Genomic DNA, 9533 nt, shown 5'->3' with positions numbered 1-9533 from the left:
GTGCTTAGACTTTTATTTTGAAATTCTTGTTTAGTTCCTCGTTCCTGTTTCCTGTTAGTTTTGTAGTCCTTTGTAGTTTCCTTTCATGAGTGGGTTTCCCCTGATTGTTTTCCCCAGGTGTTCTTCGTTCCCTTATTTGCCTTTGTGTATTTAAGCCCTTGTTTCCTCTGGTTTCTTTGTCAGTCTTCACATGTGTTGTCATGTTCTGTGCTGGTTCCCTGTGTTTTGTTTCCTTTTATTCTGAGTTACCTTGTTCATCTTTATTTTATTAAGCTGTGTTTAGATCCTTGTCTGCCTCATCACAGAACTGTGTTATGTAGCATTATAATATCTCTCCTAATACTTAATTGGAATGCCAGGAGTCTGATAGCAAATGGTCAGGAATTTAAGATGTACGTTTCGGATATGGACAAAGCTGCTGATGTTATATGTTTTCAGGAAACATGGTTTTGCAAAGCTTTACAGTTCAAAATACCTGGTTATGAAGTATTAAGGAAAGATTGAGTCTGGAAGAGGTGGAGGATGTGTCTTGTTTATTAGAGAGAATTTGGCCAGCCTTTGGCATATAGGATTTTATGTGATAAAAGTAATGTTGAGAGCTTAACTAGAGGTAATGGGGTTGCAAGGAGGAATTAAAATGGTAAACTTTTCAAATCCATTTAGTGATTTGACTGCTGATATTCTGAAAGAGGCTATTGGTGATATTTCTGAAAGTTTTTAAATGCAGGGATTTTAATGCTCATAATGGCCTATGGGGTAGAAAGGAAACTGATAGTAATGGGAAAATAGAAGAATTATCATTTATTTTTGGTATGTCTGAATGATGGTATTGTACATCAACTAGAATCGATTTAGTCAGAAGAACATCATGCCTGGACCTTATTGTGTCTGCAGCATTAGCTCGCAAACCCACCTACAGACTGGTACTTTCCCTCAGTAAACTTCTAGATGAGAACTCTTAGGAGGAAATGGACATCCGTGGAGACTTTTCCCCTGTTGCATTTGCACTCGCCAAAGTAGTACCCCTGTAGTGATGTCATGTACTGTAGTATCGAGCAGTTTTCTTGTGACATTGTTTGGCAACAACAACAAAAAAATCAACAACACAGATGGAGGATGCTGGTATCGGAATTACACTTTTGTTAGGGCTGTTTTATACAAACTTTGGCTGCATCGGAAAACGTAGGCAGTTGCCTAATCGGTTAATGGTTTAAACCAGTGGTTCCCAACCCTGTTCCTGGAGGCCTATCTCCCTTTTCTGACACACCCAATTCAGGTCTTGGAGTCTTCACTAATGAGTTGAATCTGGTGTGTTTGATTAGGGAGATATCCAAAATGTGCAGTGTTGGGGGGCCTCCAGGAACAGAGTTTGGAACCACTGGTTTAAACAACAGTGCTTTTGGATGAATGGAACTCTCTTAACAGTTTAAAAAGCACCTTATTTCATCCTACCTTCATCTGTCCTTATACAGCCTACGAAGGCAGCATTTTCCAGTTTTCAGACGCAGCCTGTGTCTTAAACTGGGCTCATGAGCCACGCGTGTGGTGCTCCGTGCTACAGCCAGAGTGCTAATCACGCAGCACACACTGAACTCAGCAGGCAACATGTTAAAAGTGCACTATAAACCTATTTATCAACACAATCTTTTACAATAAACTCATCATAAATTACTGTACTGAAATTCTCCCTCACTGACTTAAAAAAGATGTCTTGATGCAAGTTAACCACACAGTATCAGGCATGCAATACTTCCCTCATGTAAACTAGATTTAAGGATGGTTTAGTGTATAATAAAGTTCAATTATCCACTCTCGATAAACATCTGATTATTTATATCCATCATCCGATGAAAAATTTGATGTAATAATCCAGAAATCACTTTATGTATAGTCACACAACCTACAGATGCGCTGAAAACTTAAGCCTGTTTTCTGGTGAAGTCACACACACCTATACACACATATGTGAAATGTGCGATTCTCTTTGGATACTTTGTTTTTTTATATGTTAGGAAAGGGAATTGTAAAATTAGTGCAATCCTCTGGGTAGCAGGGTAGCAGCTAGTTTGTTTACTAATGGCTGCTGTGGAGCTCCTTTCTCAATGTAGGTTTTTGACCAATCACCGGTTGCAGCACCTCCCACAGTCTGCCACAGTCCCTATATACCCCAAAAGTATCTAGAGTAGTAGCAGAGGTGATCCAAGGGACTCTGGGGGCCCAAAGCAAAAAAAAAAAGAAGAAAAGCAGGTCCTTCTGAATACCCCCACCCCCCACAGACACTCTACAAACACCCATTATTTTCCAAAAATAACAGGGACATATCAAACAGAACATTTGCAGTAAGCTATATTTAAAATATATTAAATTCATGCCATAATATAATTTTTTTTTAAAGTGCACGTTGTACTACACAAATAATAAAAAAATAAAAAATACATTCAAAGTGCAACAGGACTCCTTTTTCACTATTTCACAGCACATGGCACTTGACACTTAGCCATAGTATGGGTCATCTGATATTATTAAAGAGATCTGACTGCCTTCTGTTGTTGTGGTGATGCCGCTAGGGAGTGGTGTGGCCTCTTTCTCTTTATGAGGTGTTGATGTGATGGAAGTACCTGCTGTTGTGGTACTGCTGATGACACTGCTGGATGTGTGAAGATACTCTTCATCACGAGCAGAGCAGGAGGCTGCACTGGAAGTCCATGGAACTGCTAAATAAAGTAAATAATTATATAAATTCAGATATCAGAAAACAATTTTACATTCAGACATTCAGATATCAGATAAATTTAGAATATTGTCATTCAGCATGAATATTCTTATTGTAACTCATAGAATTAGGTAAGATAATTTTTGAGAGAAGGCCATATCGATATCAATAATACCACATTGTGATACATTGAATTCACATTCAATATGTGCTTGTCTGGGGAGCTGTAAAGACTTCAGTAATGCTCTGAGAGAAAACAAAGCATGGAGCATTTAAGCTACTATATTTCACTTACAAGCATTCATTTTTGTAACATACAGTATAGGTTCAAAAGCTGCAAATGCCATCTCACAACCACTCTTTTCATGAAAAATAAATGATCTAATCCATAGTCGAAGTTGCTTATCTAAACTCCACAGAAATATAAACCAGCTGTGATGATGTAATAACTCTCTTCTATATGTGCCTCTCTTTCTGTACATATGTAACACACACCATGAGAGTCGCATAATTTAGATGAAAACTGAATGGCAATCCAATATTTTCTAAAAAACATATGAGAATCCATAAAATTGTCTCTAAATGCACTCATATTTGGACTACAACTTCTAATGGACGTTGTTTACTGAAGCCTCCCAATGACAAAAAGACGAGAGTTTACTCGCTTTAATGGACATGTGTGTCTTTATTACATGTTTATGTCCGTAACTCTCGTTTTGATTTTGCATGTCAGATGTGTACTCTTTATATAACTTAAGGAATTACTCTTACTGTAAAATGTATATCATAAAACAGTGGCGAAATATAAACTCTGGAGATTACGCCTTTCCAATTATATGTAGTTTGTTGCAATTAAATAAGAATTGTATGTAGAATAACGTGAAATGAATCTTTTTATGAGAAGAGATAATTCAGTAAACATTACAGGTTCTGTACCAGTCAGCACTGCAGGGTTGGCTCCATGGGGGACCACAATCAGTAAAATAACTAAAATGAAATACACAACAAAAAATAAATAAATAAAATAAAATAGAAAATTTTACTATTTGCTTTGACCAAAGGAGGTTAATAAATAATAAATAAAGGTTAATAGAAATAAAATAAATACAGCAACACTTGATGGCAGTGAAGTATGTGACTAACAAATTGTCAATTAAGTAACACTCCCAGCCTACTAATAAATGTTCCTGGAATGGTTGCCTTGCTACTAGTCTCAGAGCACACTTGTCCTCTTGATTTTTTTCTTTAGTGTGACACGTGGCAGGTTTCGGACTACTGGACAGGTTACTTATTACCATTTGATTAAGACAGTGATTTGATTAAGATGTGGACTGAGTTCATCCAAAATTATATTCCATCTAAATTATATTCACAACTACACTGTTGTACATGCACTCATTTTTATTTTTGAGGTGGAGATCCTAAGTGTACATTTAAAAGAAATAAACGCGATAAGACAAGCGAATAGGTGATCATTTTATTTTATTTTTGTATCACACCTGCAAGGGCAACTCAGTTCCCACGTTTAAAAGCAAAGAGCATATTAGGAGCATACTTTATTACATTAATTAATTATATATGACTGAGATAAATTCACAAATAGCCTACATAGCCTTCATACGGTGGGGAAGAAAAGAAAGCAGGGGCGCACAGATAGTCTAGTCATGCCATTTGTCACAGAAACAATGCCGAAAAATCATGAAATCATGAAAAATGTTAAAGAAACGTCAGGCAATATTAGCTATGCCAGCATCTCCAGTTACATGCAAGTCTTATGGTTACTTTGACCTAATATTTACGCATCAACAATAAACATTTTTTCCCCATTAGGTTAAAGTTCGATCTGACGAAGGGCTTGCATTAACGTTAACAGCCACTAGGTGGCGAAATGAGTGGCGCTTCACTAGATCCATAGAGGTGGAGCTAGACTAGGTAAAGAGAGGTGGAGCTTACATATAGCTCCTCCTCGCTGGACGTGTAGCTCCTCCTCGCTGGACATCTAGCGAGGGGGAGCTAGACATAAGCTCCACCCATTTGCTCTGCAGTGAGCACCACTTGGATCCTGGCATATGCAATAAAGGCACCGCGCAGGGCGGCAGGGGGCGTGGCGCTGGGGATCCCTCTGCAGACATTAGACATGCAGCAAATTTGAACAGTTTAGTTCTCCGTCCTGCTCACCCCTATCATAAAAAATGAATTTGTGATCTTGTGGATTACGTTTTAGTGGTTTCATGTGCTTTATTTTACCTCCCGATCTCACTTCGCCTGCTATTTGTTGACATCACTGAAACTGGAGATCCAGCAGATCTAGGTAAATATCAGTCCCTGCTTGCAACTTTTTCAGATAATGTTAAATCTGCAAAAACCTCCTATTACCAGAACAAGATCAACAGCACCACAGACACTCGCAGCTTGTTTAGAACATTCAACACACTTCTCTGCCCTCCCACTCCACCGCCTGACACATCACTGACAGCAACACATTTTTTACTAATAAGGTTACAGCCATCAGCAATACATTCTCAGCACCACACCTTGTCAAACACCTGTGTCCTGTATGCAACTCTTCTGTCTCCATGTTCTCTCCTCTGACTGACACTGAGGTCTCTAAACTCCTCCTCTCCAACCACCCCACCACCTGTTCCCTTGACCCCATTCCTTCTCACCTTCTCCAGGCCATTTCTCCGTCCATCCTACCTGCACTCACACACATAATTAACACATCTCTACTTACAGGCACTTTTCCCACTACATTTAAGCAGGCTCGAGTAACCCCGCTGCTGAAGAAACCCGCACTTAATCCCACACAAATAGAACACTACAGACCAGTCTCTCTCAACCCATTCATGGCAAAAACACTTGAAAGGGCAGTTTTCAATCAAATCTCTGCCTATCTCTCACAGAACAAGCTGCTGGATGACAATCAGTCAGGCTTTAAAAGTGGACACTCCACCGAGACTGCCCTGCTGTCTGTCACCGAGTCGCTGAGATGGGCGAAAGCTGAATCAAGATCATCAGTCCTGATTCTGCTGGACCTTTCTGCAGCCTTTGACACAGTCAACCATCAGATCTTACTCTCTACCCTCTCCTCGCTGGGCATCACAGGAACTGTGCTTGACTGGTTTAATTCCTATCTCTCAGGTAGGTCCTTCAAGGTAGCCTGGAGAGGTGAGGTATCCAAGCCACATCAGCTACTTACTGGGGTACCTCAGGGATCAGTGCTTGGGCCACTTCTCTTCTCTATATACACAACACCACTGGGACCCATCATTCAGGCACATGGTTTCTCTTACCATTGTTACGCTGATGACACGCAACTCTACTTGTCTTTCCAGCCCAACGACACCACAGTGACTGCTCGAATTTCTGCTTGCCTGGCGGACATCTCGGCCTGGATGAAGGAGCACCACCTGCAACTCAACCCAGCCAAGACTGAACTCCTTGTCTTTCCAGCCAACCCTGATGTTGAACACAACATCACCGCGCAGCTAGGTGCAACTACAGTAACGCCTTCCAAATCGGTCAGAAATCTAGGGGTAACCATCGACAACTAAATTTCACAGACCACATCTCAAAGACCGCAAGATCATGTAGATTTACACTCTACAATATCAGGAAGATAAGACCCTTCCTCTCTGAACATGCCACACAACTGCTTGTCCAGTCACTTGTCATAACTAGACTGGACTACTGTAATGTTCTCATTGCAGGCCTCCCTGCATGTGCAACTAGACCCCTCCAAATGATCCAGAATGCAGCAGCACGTCTGGTCTTTAATGAACCAAAGAGAGCACATGTTACGCCACTCCTTGTCTCTCTCCACTGGCTACCGGTTGATGCACATATCAAATTCAAGGCTCTGATGCTGGCATACAGAACAGTCACTGGGTCTGCTCCAGCATACCTAAAATCATTTATGCAGAGCTACGCGCCCACTAGAAGCCTGCGGTCGGCTAAGGAACGTCGCCTTGTTGTACCAACACAAAGAGGCACCAAAACACTTTCCCGGACTTTCAGCTTCATCATACCACGTTGGTGGAACGACCTTCCCAACTCCATCCATGAAGCTGACTCACTCTCTATCTTCAAAAAACGACTAAAAACACATCTTTTCCATGAGCACTTAACCAGTCATTCAAAAAAAAAAAAAAAAAAAAATAAATATATATATATATATATATATATATATATATATATATATATATATATATATATATATATATATATATAATTTCTGTTGCACTTTATTCTGTTTTGAATACTATTATGATGCTAGTGATACTTTGTAATACAGCACTTTTCATACCACTGTCTCCTAAGATGATTCGCTTATGTTTTCCTCTCTTGTAAGTCGCTTTGGATAAAAGCGTCTGCCAAATGAATAAATGTAAATGTAAATGTAGTCTAACAGCAGGCAGTCCTGTGTTAACAGTAATAAAGTTCCCTTACGACTCAGTACACTTGACATTGCGTTTGCTAACGCATATGGGGAGTGTCCTTCCAAATGACCTAGTTGAAACCTCTCTACAATAACACCAATATTCTAATATTTGCTATGGTGTTTGAGTTCCCCCTTTTAGGCTCGAAGCTGTTCGCTAAAAGCGTCCCATAGATCTGCACCATTCTTCCCTGAAGTTCATTCAGCCGGCCTTTTCAGATTTTCTTCTGCAACAGTTAAGTAAAGAAATTTGATGTCTGTCAGACAACCCATCAAATAATCAAAAACACACTCCAGAAAAATATTGTTCTTTAATTTGTCTCACAAATAAACATGTGGACTATGCATAATAACAGGAACATAAATTGGCTGTTCAGTGCGTTTAATTTGAACACAAGCAATGCTTTAAATAATGAGGATGAATAGAGACACAATTTCTAAAAGTTTATCACCCTGAAAGAAACTTCACATAAATGCACAGTGTTGTCAGCATGCTTAAATATGACCAAGAATTGCATCATTCAATTCATCCCTTTAAAAGCACAACAGCTAAAAATAATAAACTTAGTTTGTTGTTGGAGGACTTGTGGAACATCCTGTCCCATTTGTAGGATGTGTACCTTTATATGACTTCTGAGACTGTCTGTATTACATCCGATCGTCTTCAGTCAGTTATTCAAATGCTCCCAAACAGATGAATTAAGTCCCTTTTTTATGGTTATGAGACTAGTAGATCAAATTACTTTCTTATATTTTGGAGTTCGTGTGTTTAAGTGCACGTTCAGTCCGCGACACGCAGCCTCCGTCTGTAACCAGAACAACAGCCAGTAACCAGCCAGGCACAAGCTCAAGAGATCTTCACTTTTAGGCTTACAACAAAAAACTCCTTTATATTATTAATTTATATAGTATTTCTGCCACGTGTAAATAAAACATTTCAGAATCAGAATGAGCTTTATTGCCAAGTATGCTTCCATATACAAGGAATTTTTCTTGGTTACAGAAGCTTCCGGTGCACAAACAATACAACAACAAGACAGAGATAAAAAAATAAAAAAATAAAATAAATAAATAAATAGAACAAAAATAAAAAGCGAATACAAATATAAGTATATATAGAAATACACATTAAGTATTTGCACATTACAACCTGAAGGGTCGTTTGCTGAAAACTTGTTTTTCAGCTTCTCAGAGTAGCTTCTTTTAGCCACTTTAATTTCCTTAGTCAGTGTGTTTTTGGCCTGATTATACAAGATTTTAAAGCATCCTCTTTGGCCTGACGAAGCTGTATGAGTTTTCCTGTAAATCATGGTTTGTCGTTGTTGAATGTTAAATAAGTCCTAGCAGGAATACACATATCCTCACAGAAACTGATATATGATGTCACAGTATATGTGAGCTCGTCCAGATTGGTGTCTGCAGCTTCAAAAACACTCCAATCAGTGCAGTCAAACCAGGCTTGTAGTTCCCAATCTGCTTCAGTGGTCCAACTCTTTACAGTCTTTACTACAGGTTTAGCTGATTTTAGTTTCTGCCTGTGGGTTGGAAGAAGATGAACCAGACAGTGATCCGAGAGTCCCAAAGCTGATCTAGGGACAGAGCAATATGCATTCTTTAATGTTGTGTAGCAGTGGTCCAGTATATTTCTGTCTCTGGTGGGGCGTGTAACGTGCTGTCTGTATTTTGGCAGTTCACGGATGAGGTTAGATTTGTTGAAATTGACGAGAATAATAATAAGTGAGTCTGGGTTTTGCTGTTCTGTGTCTGTGATCTGATCAGCCAGCTGTTGCAGCGCTGCGCTCACACACGCTTGTGGAGGAATGTAAACACTCACCAGAATAAACGAGGAAAACTCCCGTGGCAAGTAGAAAGGCTTACAGTTGATAAAGTGCGCTTCCAAATTAGGACAGCACATCTACTTTAACTTTGTTACATCTGTACACCAACTTTCATTGATGTAAAAGCATGTTCCACCGCCTCTCATTTTCCCCAACTCGTGGTCCTCATTTTCTTTAAATTAACCGTGCCATTTTTAATTGTGGTTAATGGAGAAACTGCATAATGATGACATCCCTAAAAAGCACCAGTCATTTTTGTCACATTACAGTAGCTGCAGTTATAGTAAAAGTGAATGTGTGCCCCCCCAGAAATTTCAAATGCCCCTCTAAGTACTTCATCCTGGTGCTGACACTGCAGCACTGTCATGCTTCTTCTCCTCTTCTTCTTTCTTTTTTCCTCTTCTGACTCTCAGATTGGTACATCGGACATCCTCTTCATGATTCCTGCATCACGATTCCCACTCTTACTTGAATTATTAGCTAAAGGGATGGGGGCCCCCCTAAGGGGCATCACAGAATTATGAACATTCAAACATGCAGCCCG

The sequence above is a fragment of the Myxocyprinus asiaticus genome, chromosome 4 (genome assembly GCF_019703515.2).
Source record: "Myxocyprinus asiaticus isolate MX2 ecotype Aquarium Trade chromosome 4, UBuf_Myxa_2, whole genome shotgun sequence".
NCBI classification, from domain to species: domain Eukaryota; kingdom Metazoa; phylum Chordata; class Actinopteri; order Cypriniformes; family Catostomidae; genus Myxocyprinus; species Myxocyprinus asiaticus.
Note: the sequence above shows the minus strand (reverse complement) of the source record.